Genomic DNA, 20,338 nt, shown 5'->3' with positions numbered 1-20,338 from the left:
TTTTTTTTTCTTTTTAACTTTTAATCTTTTAACATGGTTGCGATACTACAGGGAACGAATTAACTGTATTGTATGAGGGACGCACGATATAGAATCAATAACATTTCAATAAAGAATTAGTTTCGGAAATTTCTGGTTAAGCATTACTGCTATCAGTCTTTTTATGACAAGAATAGCAACGAGCGAATCGCGTGCTTGTTATTTATGGAATGCTTTTAAAAGCATGCCATTGTATCATGTAAGTTATTATTGAATTGGTCGTTACATAAACATTTTCACTCACGTAAGCGAAGGGACGAGTTTAGAAGATTGTCATATGTTAGTAAAACTGTATTTGAAGTTCTACATTTTCCGCCCATACAACGCAATTATTTTAATAATGTTATCTGCTTATATTATAATGTGTTCAATCTATTTTTTGATGTTGAATTTTTTGTATATATTCGCACTTTCGTACAGTAACTCTTCTTCTTATTAATTTATTTTTATTTCGTGTTTGACTATACGAAATCACACATTTATATATCTTTATACCGAATATCAATTTTCTAAAAGTATATATATATATATATATATATATATATATATATATATATATATATATATATATATATATATATATATATATATATATATATATATATATATATATATATATATATATATATATATATATATATATATATATATATATATATATATATATATATATATATATATATATATATATATATATATATATATATATATATATATATATATATATATATATATATATATATATATGAGAAACGTTTGCGGTTAGAGTAAGTTTTCCTATCATACTGAAACGTGATTTCATCTGCAATTTTCTTTTCCAAAATTAGCTATACTTTAAGGTCAAATGACGCCAGAGCAGATTAAGTAGACCATTATTCCTAATTTAACAAAAGATTGATTGGTAGCAATAAAAATCACAAACTTAATAAACTCTTCATAATTTGAAAAAAGGATGTTTTTATGAACAGTTTGAATACTTCTACTTTCTTCAATTTCATTAATAAGCACAACTGCTGTTCATAATCCCCATTTATTTCAAACAGATGTACATGAAAGAGTTTTAACAAAGAATGAAATAACAATAACTATATTTTGCATAATTTTCCCTTAATTTAAAAAATTTAAGACTTTTTATGTTCTCAGTCCCTTAAAAGCAAGGCAGCCTAAATAAACAAATCAGGACATTTCCATATAAAATAGTAAAATTAAATAATCGAGAATTTGGACAAATTATTAAAAACATCAAGAAAAAAAAGTGTCCGATAAATCAAAGTGAATTGCATAGGCCTGATTTTGCATTCAATTATTTCGTTACAATTTCAGTAAAAAACAAAAACTAAAATGCATAAAAATGCGTCTTGCGATACATTAAGAACATATTTGAGTTTTGTGACTCCCGTATTGTGGTTTGAGCTTTTCGGTAGCTACTTTGATAATTTCTGAGGTGAGATGATTCATATGGCAGGCTTGCAGTCGTCTAACTCTCATTGAAGGACCTGTTGACAGTAATTTTCAGGGTTTTCTCTGTCAACGCCTTTATGTGGTGTACACATACAGGCACCTACAGGAAGGCACTTTTAATCCGTGTTGGCGTGTGCTTACAATTTTACAGAATGAACTTAACTTGGTACGATGAAGTCAAATGTTAAATACACAAATGAAGGAAAATACCGACTATTAACTTTTAAAATGTAAACTAAAGTGTTTGTAATCAAAGCTTACTTTGAATAAAGTTAAAAAAAAAACTTTCTAATTTTAATAAATTAATTCATAATTTACTGCAGAGTGTAACTGCAGTAGCCGGCTTTTTGTTTAGCGTAAGTTAGTTTTTACTTTGTTTTATTTTTAAATAGTACGCTTAAAGATACTGCTAAACAATTAAATATAAACTCAATATATTTCATGTTATTTTAAACTTACGTATTTGCATCTCATAAAAATATTTTTTTTTTCATTTTAAATTTTTTATTTTGTTTTTGTAATTGCACACTTTGAAATTAGCTGCAAAACATTAGAGCCGAAAGTTCCAATCAACCACACAAAAAAAAAAAAAAAAAAAAAAAAAAGAAAGAAAGAAAGAAAGAAATGAGAAAACACTTGTAAGGTATTACCTATTCATTTTATACGATCTGTAACCTTTTCCCTTCATCTTCCGCATCATTCTACCCTTCCCTATCGTAGCATTGGACTCCTCCGGAGCAATCGCGATCCTCCGGTGAGCATCTCTTCCAACATCACAGACGATTCCGCCACAGTCGAATTCGACGCCACCCTCGCAGACGATGTTTCTCTGCAGGAGAGAATAATGATCTAATTCAACACAGCAGTAAAAAAAAAAAAAAAATGTAATGGCGATGCTGTATGTTATTTAAAGAGCCGAGAGAACTGATGTTTTAAAGTGCGGAAAATTCGATGACCTTCACATTAACAGGATTTTTTCCTCAAAAGTAGGATTTTTAAAGATTATATCAGAAGCAAAGGTAAGAAAAAATATTGTTTTCCTTTTACATTTCTACTGCTAATATGGATAGCTTTTTAAATTATTCCGTTACTAATCAATGACAATTATTTGCATAAAATGTAAAGACGGCTATCGTTTTTTTCGGAACTAATTCGCTTTGATCTGGCATTAGTTTCATTAACAAAGCGTTTATGTATTGTACTTAAATAATTTATCGCCTATTTTTAGTTTAGTCATTTATTTTTTTGCAAATGATCAACGATACTTGCAGACACATTTTTTTTTCATATAACTTGTTTTAGTGAAAAATTATTTTGGGAGGGGTAGTATTTATTTAAAAATGGTAATTTTTGAGTTTTTTTAATTACCGCGCAGATGAAAATTTGGGAGACTTGAGGTACGTCTGGAAATCCGTTGTCACTATTAATTATGACAGAAACGTTCGCATTTTTTTCCATTTGAATTTTTTACGTTATTCTGTTAAATTAATAAAATTATTACCTTTTTTTTTTGTAAATCAAAGATTTTCGAAATATTTTTTTTCCAACTCAGCAATGTATGGTATTTCAGTTTTTTTTTTTTTTTTCAAAAATGAATAAGTATGAAGGAAATGCAAAGAATTCAGTCATTATTTTTTTTCGACATGCAAATTCAAATCAGTGCTTCATCATATCCTATTTAATGTTGTCTAGGACGAAAACGAATTGCGTTGATTGCTCGAAAAATTGTAACAATGTTTTATAGATTGTTGAAAAAATAATGCATGCTTTAGTACATTTTCTTTACACATTATTTTGCTCCTAATTTTCTTCTAAATCACATTCATTAATTTTTCTTAAAATAAAATAAACAAAAAAAAAAAAACTACATACTTAACAGAAAAAATAATAACTTACGAAGTTTTGCTTTTAATGGGTACGAACTGTATACTTTGATTACGGTAGCACTGTAAAAAAACATTTTAATTGAGAAAAAATAAAGCACATATATTTTCCCTTTTTTAAGGGGATTGATTCACCACTGATTCTGGCCACAGTACAAATAATCTACTCTTAGGATAACTAATTTAGATATTATCTGCAGATGTCGTTTTCGTACATAAAATGAAACACTGGAGCCCGAAATTAGCAGGTATCGTTATACGGGGGGGGGGGGGCATGAAAGATTAAGTAATGAGTTTAATGTAATTCCCCCTTAATTTCCCTTATATGGTTAAAAGCTTTTTTTAATTTACTTTCTGAAAACCGACCTGAAGTGGGGAACAATAATTATCAAAGTACGATGGACCTAAAAACAGTTGTCTTAAAATTTTCTTTTACAAGCGTGCAGTAAACTTTATGATATATATGTTTTTTTTTCTGTTTTTCTTCCTAGCAGCAGCAAATTTTGATAAATGAAAACTAATTTTTAGCTTTGATAACTACTTCAAACATGACAATTTTTTTTTTACCTTGTATATATTAATATTCATACATAAATGATTTTAGTATTATGCTGAAAATGACGTCGAGACTTCCATTTTGTACAGCTTGTTCTAGTTAGGTATTTAGAGAGTAAAACTCATGCTATTTATACTGTCTTCTGTTCAAGCATGTTTCTTTCCTAGCATGAATTTTCACTTAAAAGCTAATAGTTCTTTTCATTGAAGAAGGAGTTTCTTGTAACCTCGAAACACGTGTCTGCAATAATTTGCAATTTTTGTGCATTCAAATTTTGGTAATTCATTCATTTAATTTTCAAGCACAAAGGTATTTATTCGTTATCTAGGTTTTATTATTTGTGATACATATTGCTATAATTTTTACTTCCTTTTACAAAAAAGGTATTGTGTTCGCGAAAAAATTTTCACTCAAAATTCGGTCTTAATTTCCATTTTGCTCACCCCCGAATTAATGTTGAGTTTTTTTTCAACCCGACCATACGCGGATAAGTGCTCAAGAACGTATAACACCCGAAATATCCATTTTGACATTCCTCGAGTTAATTACAACGATTTTCTCGGGACGTCCGTATGTACGTATGTATGTATGTGCGTATGTGCGGATGTGCGTATAACTCAAGAACGGTATGTCCTAGAAAGTTTAAATTTGGTGCGTAGACTCCTAGTGGGGTCTAGTATGTGCACCTCCCCTTTTGTTGCATTCGAGTGTTTGTTTCTAAAGGGGTCTTTTGCCCCTTTTTGGGGAGAAATAATTGTTAATTTCGATGTATACTCAATTGGTGTTATAATTTGGGGAACACTTGGCGATATATCGCCAGTCTTTTGGTGGCCAAGTTTTGTCGCCAAATTGGCGACAAATTTAGCGATTTTTAAAAAAAAATCTTGTTCCAATTTGGCCAATGGTAGTTTTATTTAGAGAGTAAACTACTGAATCACATTAAAATTGCCAATAATGGGAAAATGACATTAAAATTGGAGTAAAAGGTAATCATGGGATTCACAGATCAGTTCGTTTTTAAACGAAATAAATCTTTGGCTCTATAATTTATAGAAAATGTGGGGATTCTTTCTTCGGCAACATTTTTGTGACAAAAGCATACCCGAAGACCAAAATGCCATCACAAAGCTACTGTTTTACTTTAATTGTTGTGCAACTTAAAGTTCACCCTGAAAATACTGTAGAGTTTTTGAGTGTTAATGACTGTACGTTAAAGTATCTGAAATAATAGAATTATTCAATGAGTGCTAATATTAAACCAATACATCTTTAGAACAGCAGCAAGTGGACGCTGCTCCTGTCCAACAAAAATAAAATAAGCTACATATTGCAGAAATATAAAAAACTTTGCTCTTAAAAAAAGTCGGGGAAAATACATCGACTCAACGTTTAAAGATTTCCTCAAACGTAACTGCAGCTCACTCGAAACATCATTTAGCAACATGAACTGATATCCATTACATGAATTACTCACTGAGGTAAATAGATCACTGAACACTGCAGTAGTAACATTGAATTGAATATAAAAAACGAGATAAAACCAGCGGAAATGCATTGAGTCTTCTTTTACAGATAAAAAATGTTCATTGTGCAGATTAAAGAAGCAATTGGATATTGCTCTGACGCTTCGCTGGCAGTGTTTTTTTCCTTAATGTGCAATGCTTTCTTTCTTTTTTTTTACTAAATTCGTACATTTTATAGTTGAAATCACTAAGAACGTGTCAATTCTTTTTTTAAGAAATAAATAACATTAAAACTTCATCTTCATGCATCTTTATCTTACTTTTGAATCCAAATATATTTTTGCTTTTTAAAAAGCAAAGTGGATAAAACGTAACAAAATTAAGTTCTTTTTCGTAATGAAAATTCGTTCTCGATGCATTTTTTTTTATCATGTTAAAAGATTTACTTTGTTTCTTAACTTTTGAAAAACCTTTTTTACTCATTGCACTCTTTCAAATTGATTTTTTTCTTCGCTGGAACCTAGATAAAGAAGCAATTTCAATTGCCTTAAGGCATTTTGAGTAATTATGCTCGGAATGTTAATAAGATTTTTCTCGACAATTTTGATTTTCTTCATTTATAAACGAAATTATATTTGAAAGTCAAGAAAAAACAATCTTTTTTTTGCATTTAAATTTTTTCCTTAATGGTAGGAAGAAAGAATGCTTTAATATATGTCCAAGTGCGGAGAGTGTTTCTTTTTTTATGCATTTTTCTCAACATTTAATATTTTTTGTATCAAATATTCAAAGTGTTGATATATTACAACATCATGGTATTGTAAACGATTATACAGTCGAATCGCTCGTCATAACCGTGTGTTCGCAAAAAGCGAGTTCGTGAAAAAAATCATAAAAAATTATCATAGTTCCTTTTTTTCTTATTTTTTTCATAATAAAACAGTACCAAATAAGTTGGTTATTTTGGTTTGAACTGTCTGAATGTATCTTTTTTATGTCATTGTTTTTGAGGAATACGCATATATCCAAATGTATAAATTTTAAATGTATCTTTATTCCAAAAATTTAAAAAAAAAAAAAAAAAAAATCTGTCATCGCTTGCTCTCAGGATTTATGATTTATCATTAACATTGGTTGACTTTGATACGTTAAAAAATATATACCAAAAAAGAATAAGGTGAGCTGGAAGTCAACAGACATTTTGCGAAATTAAAAATATTGCTTGCTTTAAGCGGGGTTTACTCGTTTAAAGCGCGTTATGCTTCCATAAACTTAGCATTGTACCAATCGAGTCTTTCTGATTTCCTCACTAAAACAGGTTCTCGCTAACTCGGGGCTTGTTATAAGCAGTTCGACTGTAATAAAACTTCAATAAAACTTTAACTAAATTCATACTTCAATCACTTCGTTTGAGTTGAAATTGTGGTCTCAAAACATGTGTCTGAAGTTTGCCACAGCTTCTGAAAGTTATACTATTATCATTTATTTGTCACCACAAAGGTTTTCATTTTCCCCTTTATCTAGACATTCGATTCCCATAAAATTCGACTACATCGCCCAGTTTTTCATCCCAACGTGATTCAGAATGCTACTTTATTACTTTTGTAAAATTCCTTTATTCTTTCTCTTTCTTTATGTACATATGAATTAAAAGTTCTCTAAATATTTCATTAACTAAAAGCGCAAAAATCAATTGTTTTTGTCCATTAATATAGCGTCAGGAAGCTTTACCTCAATGTGTGTATGTAAAAATATAACAACTTTTGTATCTAAGTTTAAACGAACCACTGAATATCATTTACAATTAAAGAAAATCAGGTTGTATATATTTTAGCTAAATGCATTGGTTGTAAATGCACTTCGGACCGTCATGCACTTTCAAATACAAGTAACCTTTTAGCTACTCTGCTATTAATGACAGTTATTTCTACCAAGCAGTTTAAAACTAATTTATGTAACGTATCTTAAGTTCTAGTTGTCTAGAAGTCTGTTAGATTTGTGCTGATAGCATTACAGATAGCTCAATGATACAGGTTTAGCGTAAAAGAATATGCCGGTTTTAAAATTTTATATTTCATAAACTATTACACTTAGCACTGTAAGTTTTACATAAAAATAAAGTTAAACATTCTAAGTTTCTTTTTGCACACAAATGTTTAAAGTATGAGCCATTCGTGACACGACACAATTTAACTTCTATCCTAGTTCTTTCCATACATTTTGGAGTGTTTCACTGTCAATTGTTTGTAATGCTATACATATGCGGTATTTCAGTTCTTACAATATTTTAGTCAATGGTGGTATAAACACTGTCTTTGACGATGCGCCATAAATAATATACGGTTATGTTTGGGGATCTGGCTGGCCAGTGCATAAAGGGTAAACTATCATCATCCGCGCGGCAAATCCATTGTTGCGGAACATTCACGTTTAAGCAATAACGTACTACGTCCAAAAAAAAAAAAAAAAACTTGGAATGTTTACCTTTATTTTTATGTATCAGTTATAGTGGTAAGTACGATAGTTTATGAAATATAAATTTTTAAAACCGAGAATTTTTTAAATTCTAACCCTGTACTTGTTGCAGTGGATGACAAGCTTTCGGAATAAGTTCCATACCACTTCAATAAGGTCCCCAGCTTTAAGGATTCATGAGGTCTAGTCGTAAATCACCCTCTTTTTCAAATACTAGATCTCACCTATTTTCCATGATGGGACATGGAGGGACACTTTTTAAAAGTGGTGGGGCAACAAATTGTAAACTAAGGCTCTATCCTATATGATAATAATCAAAATAGAAGAGCTAACTTCTAAATAAAAATCTATTTGCATTCATGTACCAATAAATAATTTGGTATTTTGTTCAGAGGTGGTGATGCCCATAGGTACATTGGATGTATTGAAAGTTAACTCCTGTTTTTAATCTTTGGTGGCTCATTACACAAGTAAGCATTTTCTTTCTTTTTTTTTTTTTAATTCCATCTAAAATTTAAAGTGCCAGACGAAATTTATACCAAATGAGATTGATGGTCCGAATTTTATTTTACGTCTAATCCTTAACATAAAAAAGAGGTGACTTGAGAATCATCTAGAGTTTCTCATTTTGCCTTATAAAAGCTAATTGTATGCTTAGTAGGTTTGTCGCCAAACATGATTTTCGTTTTACTTGCATAATGTTGAAACAGTTGAAACGCGGCTTATCTAGATGAAAACAGTTGTAATTTGTTTTTTCGTTATTGTAAAAATGTCAAACAAAGTGAAAAATTTCGAATCACACTTGAAAACATTTGAAATTGCGTTTTTTTAAGCGTATGTGCTGATAGTTCTACGGAAACATGATATTAATTTTAATATGTCCGAGTATTCTGCATTATTTCTCTTAATGAAAAAAAAAGGGGGGGGGTGTTAAGAGCACATTGTCTTTAATAATAGGCACAGGGAAGTTGTTTTGACCCAAGATATCTTATCGCTTACCGAAAAAAAGCTGATTTTTGTTTCTTACACAGAAATGAAGTGACATTGCTTTGGTTCTTGATACAGATTTGCCAATGTTTTCCTTTACTAAAGTTTAAAATCGAAATCTCGAAATGAAACTTATAAAACTTGCTTCAGTTTATCAAGGGTTACAAAAATATATAAAATACAAAAAAAAAAAAAAAAAGAAAAATTTTAAAAATAATAAATTTTGAGTATAATTACCGAAATAATTTAGTTGTATTATAGTTTAGTTGTTACATATCGACTATTACATTAAATTTACTTAAATAAAAGCAATATATTTTCCGATGAACAATTTCTGCAACATTAATTTGTTACCCCTGCAAAAAAATCAATGTATAATTATAAAGCAAGTCAAATTATTAGCTTAAAAATTTTTAAACGATTTTTTATAGCAGCTAATCCATAATTTTCTTATGAAAACCATGGATTTTTTTTCTTCTGATTTTAAAATGAATCTATTGCTCTTCAAATTTTCCAAAACAAAAGACAATGAGCAATTTCCTAATTTAAGAAATATATTGAGAATTTTCTTTAAAACGGCTTATTCTTAAGAAAACAAAGCAATTGTTCTTAAATTTTCTACTTTTTTTTCTTTAAAAGTAATTACTATTAATTACTATTTAGGTAGATATATTCTTTTTCAATTATACTTTGCATGTTTCAAAGGAAAATGAACAAGAAAAAAAAATAGATATCAACGAGAAAAAAATAATTGTGAGCAAAAGCAATACCTACAACGTAAATCTAACAGCAAATATAACGGTATCTTTTTTTTTCTCATCTCCGAAGTAAAAAAAAAAAAAAAAAAAAGTGTCTACATCGAATTTCTCGAAATGGAAATTTTTACTATGCGCAAAGAACGTAAAACAGCGGCAACATTTTTTTTACGAAAGAATAATTTGTAGAAAAAGTATTTATTAAGCGTCTAATTCCTGTAAAATGAAAGGAGAAAAAAACACATTTTTTTTTCCTTAAGGAGCTTTTGTTTTCATTTCTTGGAACAATGCTTTTTCAGTATCAAATAAAGAATTTTGTCTTTCTTTGAAACAAATGCGTTATTTTATAGCTCAATGATTTTATTAGATACATATTTAGATAGTTGAGAAAGCGCGAGAGAATCCGTTTATATAATTTAGAAATTATCAAATTCCCCCCTTTTTTCCTCGTAGTACTAATGTACTAATGTAGAAAAAAATGTACATACTAATGCAGAAAAGAGACAAATCGTATCTCATTCAAGATGTATTGGGCTATAAATGTATACAGATAATCAAGATTAAAAATTATACTTTTACAAAAACAAAAGTGTACTTTTTTTTTTAAATTACGCATTAATGAGTAATTTTTGATGAAATTCCCAAATTTGTAGGTAGGAAATCCTCACACGCTTTTGATTTTTGTTCCAGCCAAAACTGCTGACTGCTTTTACGTTAGATGAATTTTGTTACATATTTCAGATTTTTGGGTTTGTTAAACCTTCCATAATTAACGTTTGGAGAATAAGTTTAGAAAACAAAATACCGCTGTATTTTATGGTTTATATGTGAACACTTTATTGTTATTACTGTTTTTTTTCTTTTTCTGACTTTTTTGTGTTCTTTGAATCGGAATAAATGGTTATTAAACATTTTGATGTAGCCATACATTGCAGCACAAAATTCTGATGGATTACTTTTCATACAAATGTTTATATTGTGTAATTATAACTGTGTAAAAAATCATTCAACTTACTAAAAGTACGAGCATAAAAATGATTTTTAGCCGATAAACTATTTTGTTTTTCGTAAGCAAACCCACAGAACAAAAAACAAAATGCCCTTCCGTTCCTTACTGAGATGGTTTCTCCATCTATTTCGAGGCCATTTATTGGTTCATCTCACCCGTACAAACCCTACTCATTTCACACTTTTTCTGGAAGTTTTGTTGTAATTTCATCACTGGTTCTTATTTCGTTAATTGCTTCATATTTCTTGCGATTTTGGATCACATTTATCTTTCCTTCTGAATGTCATAAAATTTAGAGCCATCAAGGTGTACATCTTATGGTTTTTTTTTTTTACATTAGATTTTCTTTTCTTTTTTTTTTTTTTTAATTGGTTCTTGAGCAAAAGTTTTAGAAAAAACATTCGCTTTTGGAGACTTAGAAATTCTGACGCGGTTCAAATTTTAAAAAAGATTATCGGAATTTATTTTTATACTTAAGGTTGCTTTTGTTTGCAGCTTGTTGCTCAAAGGAAAAGTGGACTTAAAGCACTGGCAGTGGTATTAAACTCTCTATAAAATATGTTCATTCTATCCGGATTTTACTATGAGCATATTATTTAATTAAAACTATCCGATATGGTATCAAAGTTTAATCCACTTCCTCATTAATATAAGCGCATAAAATTCTGACCAGAAACAAAATTTAATGTTACAGCTTGCATTATCTTGCAGCAGATTTTAATTTCCTAATGCACTTTTAGTAGAAAGTAAACTGGTTGTTATACATCTGGGAAGATTTTAAATCCCTACAGCTCGTTCCACGCTAAGTATTCCCTTAAGAAAGCAATTCAATCAATTAGAAAAGTTTCGTAGTTATGGATAACATTTTAAGGTTAAAGTGCTGTTTTCTGCTGCATGTTATTAGCTTTTAAGCAGTGGTTAGGTAAAAGCAGTATTAAAGTTATTAAAGGTTTTATTTTCTTTTTCTATGCGTTTAATTTTAGCTTTTAAAACTGTTCATTCCATTGTCACGGGTGAGAACTGTGTCCGTTTATATTAAAACTGTAATGAATAAATTTTAAACTTTGAATTTTAAAAAAAGTTGCGCAAATTTTACAACTAGTGGACTAACTCGCAAATAAATGTGTACAAATTTCTAGCCCTCAACAGAATTTGAAATTAAAATCTTTCTTCATTCCTTGACATTTATGCTTGAAACTTTTATTGAACTGAAATATTAACCACCTGACTTATTTGTGTAATATGTTTCTCAAAGAAGCAAGCATCTACTTCTGATGTTATCCGTACAAGTTTGTAAGTTTCTATTGAGAAAATAATTCTTAAAATTTATTTTACATGTTTCAATTTGGTATTTTATTCATGGAAATAGCATACGCATTAGAAACTTGCAGCAAATATTGTAATCACAAGCAATACCAAGAATTTCTCGAACAAACAAGTATCTACTTGTAATGGAGTCCGTATTGATTCGTAAGTTTCTATTGAGAAAATATTACTTAAAACTTATTCTACATACATCAGTTTCATTTTGATTTCTTGATGCAAGATACGGATTAGCAACTTGCACTACATACTATAGTTCTAAGGCAATACTATTAGCATAAATAACAAATAATCAAACAAGCTTTGTGCTACATTATGGTTAAATTGAAAAAATAATGTAAATAAAGAACAAACTCTCAAGAAAATACAGCATATAGCTGTTTCAAGGCTACAATGGAGTCTCCTTATCAGTGCAAAAAACTGCATACCCAGCCAGAAAGTCCTGAGAGAACTGCGCTCTCACAGGACAGTTCTCTCACGACTTTCTGGTTGCGCGTTGAGTTGTTTGCACTGATGAAGAGAGTCATTTGTAGCCTTGAAATAGTTATATGCTTTGTTTTCTGTGCTTTTCTTACATTGTTTTTTTCAATTTAATCACCATTCGCATGTTCAAAAAAAAATGTATGTCCAAAAAATAATGTCTAAAAGTTATCAAAACCACGGACACAAAGAAGTAAGTTGCAAGTTTTTTTATTTCATCTCAAAAAATTATATTGCCTTCAAAATTAAAGCAGGCAATCAAGCATTTTAATTGGTAGCAGGCTATTTAAAAAGTGGGAAGAAAATAAAACTAACTACAGAAAACAAGTTAATACTTTTACAATTCACACACAAAATTCTACTTTAGGTATAATTCTATGTATGGGCCATTCCGTGTGACGGAGCGGTAAATTTGGATTAGTTTTGTCGCTAGATTTTGTTTAATAAATACAAACAACACAAGCTAGACATTTAATTTTTTATAACAACAAGAATGATTTGTCATAAGAACACGGTACAAGATCAAAAGTTGGTCCTTTTGAAGAAAATAACTGAACGACATGCAATAAAATCCATGTGACGGAACGAGATACATATGTCAAGTTCCGTCACAGGCATTTTATTGCATATTCTAAATTTTTTACTTATAAACAATACATCTTTATGTTCTACGTAATTCCTATGAAAAATCTTTACTGTTGCTTTAAAAATAAAAATTCTAGCTTGTTTTATTTGTATTTTCATTTGTATTTTAATTTTATTTGTAGAACAAATATACTAATAAAGCTATTTCAAATGTTCCGTTCCATCACATGAAATAGCCCATATACACTATATCAACTTCATTTTGGATCATTGCAACAGTAGCAGATGCATGAAAGTCCTTACAAACAAGTCAAAAGTTTGACCCAAAACGCAATCACCACTAGTTTTATCGGGTAGGTAAAGCCTAATTTACCTTAATATGATAATATGTAAGATATAGTCCATATTTTAGACGGTTAAAATGTAAAAAAATGAGAGCGTTTAGTTAGTTTTAAAATAACAAGAAAATAAAAATTTTACCACAAAAGAGAATTTTTTTAATCTCCATAAAATGCATACTTACAATATTAATTGGATTTCAGAACGGAATTTAAGTAGCATTATGTCATACCACTAATTATTTATTTTGTGATGAGTGCATCAGAAAGGTCCATATAGACCAAAAAGATCCCCCCCCCCCACCGCTACCCAATTTTTCCATGTAAGATTGCAAATATTTGCTAGATCGTGATCTATCGTTATCAGAAAAACTAACTAATGAAAAAACGTTATCAACATGTTATTAGTTATTAACAGGCTAGACTGTAGCAACTATTATCGCTAAAGAGTCTTGTCCAACTTGCCTAATCTCTTTTTACTCTAAATTTTACCTTACCATGGTTCACTGTATTTATCTGGTAGAAAAAAGCTGTTAATTGTTCTAGAAAGTATTATATTTGATAAATTCAAGAAGACAAATGATACTGCGTATCACATTTTTTCTTGTGATTCGATCACACTATTAAAGTAAACTCTAGTCCAATAAGGCCATAATTGGCATTACTAGGAATCCAGTGTCCATACTAAGACATTGAAGGTCCAGGTGGAGGATATTAACTCTCGCTGCTAATGCTGCACATCTATGCACGAATTGTGCGAAGGCATGATCAAAAAATATAACAGCTCCGAATGGAATATTTGAATTCCTTCTTTTACAGTAATTGAATAAATATGGATTGTTTCATGTTTTTGGGTTTATCAATGTTTTAATTAGGGTTTATCAGTAATATGTTTTTATATTACGAACAAAGACTTTTTTAATTTTTTAGTTTGATACTTCTTTTTGGCTTTTTTAAAGCAGTATTTGAAAGGAACTACTGTTCAAGAAGCTCTTTTTCGGAATTGTTCGTTAAACTGCAGACAAAACTAATTTAAACTTACACTTTTACGTATGATGATTTTTTTCTTATATTTTATGAGCCATGTGATGCTTGTGCAAGGAACTGAGTCAATTGAACGAAAAATAAAACATATATTAGATTCTGAACGTTATATTGACCTTATTTGCAACACTTAACCTATTTAAAATAACCTAACTTATCGTATTTTTAGAGTTCAACCAGCTTCTTGTTTCGTATTTGGAAAACAAAACTATTTTTCACTAAGTCATGTAAATTTAACTTTCTAGCAACACAACCACCTTTGAAATACGAAATTGCTTTTGTAGTGCAGAGTTTTTGTACTCCTACATCCAAATGGGGTCGTTTCTGAAAATTTAAAAGTATTTTTTTTCTGAAAGAGCATGCTTAAAAACGTAGGGTTTGACCATGCCTTAAATAATTTGACAAAGATTAGTATTTTTTAACAATTATTTTAATCGATGCGCAGATTCAATTTCTTTCTTTCTTTTTTTTTTTTTTTTGAGCTTCTGCATATGACACCACAAGAGGTGAAATGCCATTTGCGCAGAGCGCAATATATAATTCGTATCTTTACTCACATGTAATGACAACGATAGGGTTGATGGCAAGCATATATTTAATTCACTTCTGAATCATCATAACCTGGAAACGCGGTAGACAGCAAACGTAAGCATACAGCGCGTCAGTGAAATACGCGCCTAAGTACATCACTTGTGAGACCATAAAGATTACGCCTTATTCGAAAAATCTGGTATTAAAAAATAATTAAAAAATAACAGTTGGTAAAATGAAAGTATTTTCTGGGTTCATGTCTTTTTTTTTTTGCTCATTCTATCAGCTTTAGTGACTAAAAGCAGTAATTTTGACTAAAGGAAGCAAACCCAATGGTTAGGTGGAATTTTTTTAAAATAATTGTTAGCTTTAGGTCAGATATACTTTTTTAAGCTTCTAAATATTATTTGTAAAATAGAAGCGCAATTCTACGTTCATTCAGTTTATAAAACATGACCTCAGAAAGATTTATCACTAATTCTTGTGCACAAAATAACTTTTGAAATTAAATTCTTGCTTGAATATTTCCTCTTTCAATAAAAAGTTGATATTTTGGTTGCGTGCACAAGAAATATTTTCCTTCATGTGAAGAAACAGAAAATTGATTTGTCTTGATTCGATGCCTTCATAAAAGCATTACAAAGAAAATAACAATAAGCAGACGTACTGATTCCTTTTACCATTTCCAAATCACTTATTATATAACAGAAATTGAAAAGTTCATTATTGTACGATTGAAAAGCAAAAAATAAAGCAATGTAAAATTAATAATATCGGATTTTTAACTATAACGAGGGTATGCGTTTAAAGTTTTTCTCTTTTGCTATTTAAGAAAATAAATTTTTGGCTATAAAAATTACTTTAAGGCAAAAAAGAAAATCAACTTAATATTTTATTTCTACTACCGAAGCTCGTGTATTACGAATTCACAGTGTTTAGGATAGACCAGGGTTAGTCGCTGCAATTTTTTTCAATATTTTTTTATGCTAAACTATTTCAATTATTTACACACGTGAAACTTTAAAATGCATCTAGATTTTTCAACATTCATAACATATTTAAAAAATGATTAGAAGCCACTACTCTAAAATATTTCAAGTTTTTTGAATAGATGTAGATTGCAACAACTTACCCCACCACGGGGCATATTGATACAGTATATCGGGTTGGTGGTTACATGAGATATATTTCAGTAATAAAATGAATTTCACGCATTTTGTGGTTTATTCTGTTAAATTTTAAAAATTCTTAACCACGTTAAAAATCAAAAACCTTTTGGCTTTAGAGATTTACTTCATTAATGACAATCTAATAAACTATGATGATCATTATCATTGTCCGCGCGCGAATTATAATTTTTACATGCATATAATTTATCAAACTTAGCACATCGGTCATGTGTCCATTTGTCACAATTACGACATTGAAGGCGTTTAGTTGGATTTTTTGATTCTGAGTACGGTTTAGACCACTCTATGCAGAAACAGTTTTCATCATCTTCATTCGAAGGACGCACTGTTTGGACGCATCTTTGCATTTGGACGACTTGCATTTTTTTTTTTTTTTTTGGCCTTTGTATCTGTTGATTTCTTCTTTACTGACACAAGGAGACACAATTTCTTTTTCACTGATTTTTGTTTTCCAGCTTCAGCTAGCAAAATATTTTTTAATGGTGTATTTGTTAAAGTGGCGCTGACCTACGGTTTCCGCTTGCGAACAGTCTTCACTTCTGTACTGCCTGCAGCGTTGGAGAAAGACTTATGCATATGAACAATACATTATTTATTATTATTATCATTGTTGTAATTATAATTGTTGTTATTTATTCAGCCATACATATTAACAATAAATTAAATCATAGAAGGAAAGAGATCAGAATTATTATTATTATTCCTATCGTCATTCAACTACAGTATTTTATATGAATTAAAGCATGCAATAAAACATTCATCTAACTGCAGAATCTCTGCAGTTAGATGAATGATGTCATGAAATTCATCGGCTGCCTTTTGTAATGAACTAACTACAATTATTTCTTTAGCCACATCCGGGTATCTTTCTTTAGGTGTTTTGCCCCGTCTTTCTTGTTTTTGTAGTCCCCCGCCATATCACATTAAAAAAGAAAACATGCATGAGGCAAGTTGTTACTTGTAACAACTAACCCCAACAAAATTGTAACATTTTGCCCCATAAGACGCCATTTCAATTCTTGGCACATATTACTGGTATTCTATCTTTGTACAAAACTTTTAAATGCGTTATCACTTACCTGAAAATGTAGGCTTCCACGTGGTATAGAATAAAAATTCATTATATGCAATGGCTTCGTCACAAATAGAAAAATAACAACGGAAAGAAAAATTACTTACAGACTCAAAACACCGTTTTCCTTGAGCACTCTCCCAGCTACTGACTGCAAGAACTCCAGTGATCGTCAGGGAATGCAGATGGGTGAGTAGTGTCATCTACTGCAAGGAAAGTCATTTTCTCCTGGCGGTTAATTTTAAATTAGAAAGTAACAACTTACCCCGTGTAACAACTAACCCTGGTCTTCCCTACTTATTGCAGATATTTCAAATGAAATTTAATTAAAACAACATTTGGCTAATACAATCAGGGTATTTTAAATGTAGCTCACCTGCTAAACAGTCACTTTATTGTTATGTGTCAATAATTCTGATTAATTACGCTTGTTATTTTTCTGCATTAAGTCAGAATTTCTCTAATTTTGCATTTTCCAAACCATTCTCCTTCCAAAGTTTTATTTTGTTATTATTTTTATTTTTTAGCAAAGGCAACTCATTTAATCAGGGCTTCCCAAACTTTATATCCAGTTGACCCCTTTCGTAAATAAATGTTTTGTGCGGATTCCTGCCATTAGAGTGTATAGATACTTGTAGTTAAAATTAGTGGTGCGACATCGCTGGCAAAACATCGATGTTTCAAAACATCGATGTTAGAAATTAAAACATCGATGGTATTGATATATCGACCAAAAAACATCGATCTTTTTATTAATATATAACATACATTTTTGAGTATACTACACTAATTTAAGCAATACAAAATAATACGTACCCGACGAATATATTGAAAATACTGAATCTCAAACCTTGAATATAATTTAGTAAGAATAAATTCGCAACATCTTGGTATTATAGTAGAACAAAAACTGATAATATAAGACAAACGCTGATTAATACAAACTAGTTATAGTAATAGGGAAATATTTTCAAACTAAATAAAACTAAAAATAAATTTACATCAAAAAAGAATCTAAGAAAAAATGTATCATAGCACTTACCGTCAGTTAAATGATACGAAAAAGTTGTATTAATTAATTTAAAAATATAAAATTAATTCTAACCAGACCCGACTCTTGGAATTGGCGACCTGTGCCACCGCCTAAGGCGGCAGAGTTTAGTGGCGACCAATTTCATAATGGCAAAATGTAAAGAGGCAAAAAAAATAAGGCGGAAAACGAAAAACTCAAATTAGTTCCTTTTTTTCCTGTAGCTCAAAATCAGCAGTACGTGAGAGTATGCTCGATGATTTAAGATAAAAAATACATATAGGCCAGGGGCGGCTCCTGTAAACATCGCCTGGGTCGGCAAATCGATCATAGCCGGGCGTGGTTCTAACAATTATTTTTAAGAGCAAGAAACACTGTTCAGCTCCGACAAGTTGAGCAATGGCCTTGAACAAGTCCTTTTCTTTCAAGGGAGAACAGTCGGTATGAAGAGGCATTGTTAGGCGTGGTGGGGCAACCATTGCAAACAAACCTTTTATTGGCGAGAAAATCCTGTACCGCTTGCTACTAGTTAGGTATAGTAATATTGTTCGCCAAATGGGCAATACAGTGCCAACTAAATCCACAAATTTATAAGCCGTTTTTTCTCACCCCTATTTCAAGCAATGGAATCGATGAATCGGTCGGGCAGCGGAGCTCAACTTGCTAGAGGTGGACAGTAAACGTTGTACTGTTAGTTAATAATTAAACACAAATTGTCAGTAATTGAGGGACGACTTGTTGGGGGAAGTCGATAAGTAACCCCGAATATTGCAGCTGACAGTTTGGAGAGAAATAAGTTTGTTTACTTTGTCCCCCCGAAGCGCATTTCTCTTTTTGCAGACTATCCCACCAGTCAGAGAAACATCTCTTTCCGATGGAACAGAAGTTGCCATCACTATCAAATACTTTAAAGCAACTTTTACCAGCTTTGAATTTTTAAAGCTATAATTTTCACCGTAGTAACATATAGGATTTTCCTTTAGTTTAGGAACTGGAGCCTTGAAATAGACTGGAAGTTTGAGCACCAGACTATCAATGTTAGGTTCTTTCATTAGCTTTGATCTCTACCTCGCTCTCTAGTTCATATTCTACTATTTTGTAGTGATCTTCCCAAAAACCACCACACAGAAAAAATAATCTTATAAAGTGGGTGCAAAAAATGATTTTTTTTTGGCAACTCCATAAGTAAACTTAATTACCTAGCAGGAAAATTGGAGCAAATTTTATGATAATTTTCAATTAAAATGCAAAAATATCAACATCGAAAAAACATTGAAACCAAAACATCGATGGTCCAAAACATCGAAAGTAAAACATCGATGTTTTAACAAAAATATTGACATCGATGTCGCACTCCTCGTTAGAAGATAATTGAACTTGTTAAATTAATCATTACTAAGTAGAGGGGAATCTAAGTAGTTAAAAAAGGGTGGATAATTTACAATGCTTAACTTTTTTTTTACAAACTCTAGCGTTTTGAAAATCAAGTTGAACAGACAGAAATCAATAGATAACAAAGGGATTAAAATCAATTGGAGGAGCGGGCTTTGCTTTTTCAAAGATAGGTGTTTTGTTTTCCTACCGAAATAAAATGGGGAAAAGCACAAACTGGTAATAATAGAAAAAATTTAGGAGCCGAGTAAAATTTGTTGGCTCCAGACAATTAATTTTCAGAGTTTGTGAGAAAATTCAGTATAACATTGTTTCTAAAATAATATTTTTCTGAAAGAACTATAATCGCTAAGTTATTTCGTTTTTAGTTGAACCCTCCAGGTAAAGCATCCTGAAAGATAGATTTTAAGGTGTTGTTTGAAGTTTTTGAAGTTGTGTCTATCAAACATTCATTCTCACATGACAACATACTGAACGGTTTTATAAAGCTGATAAAGGTTCGACCACCTATGCATGATCATGCCGCATTGTATCTTGAGAAGTCGGGAAGTTGGGTTCAAAAGACTCCTTCCACGTACTTCGATTTTTCTACTTTTCTATGCTTTTCTCTATTATACTTTTCAAATGCAAAATTGAAGTATCAGTTGATGGATGCTCTTTAAACTTTTTCCTTCGAAGTTTTCCGCGGACCTCCTGCTAAGATGCGGGGGTCCGCGGGCCAAACT

The 20,338-nt window shown here is 30.6% G+C and overlaps 1 protein-coding gene across 1 annotated transcript in view; it reads left to right on the top strand.

Annotated features, from left to right (window-relative positions):
* The first annotated feature begins 2,304 nt into the window (after positions 1 to 2,304).
* LOC129234640 (para-nitrobenzyl esterase-like) overlaps positions 2,305 to 20,338 on the top strand; it is a 213,782-nt gene continuing 195,748 nt past the window's right edge. Inside the window, 1 exon segment of the mRNA XM_054868676.1 lies at positions 2,305 to 2,519. The gene's annotated coding sequence lies outside the window, so the exon portion shown is untranslated.

The sequence above is a fragment of the Uloborus diversus genome, chromosome 1, assembly GCF_026930045.1.
Source record: "Uloborus diversus isolate 005 chromosome 1, Udiv.v.3.1, whole genome shotgun sequence".
Lineage (NCBI taxonomy): Eukaryota > Metazoa > Arthropoda > Arachnida > Araneae > Uloboridae > Uloborus > Uloborus diversus.
Note: the sequence above shows the minus strand (reverse complement) of the source record. Positions and strands in the feature narration are given on the sequence as shown.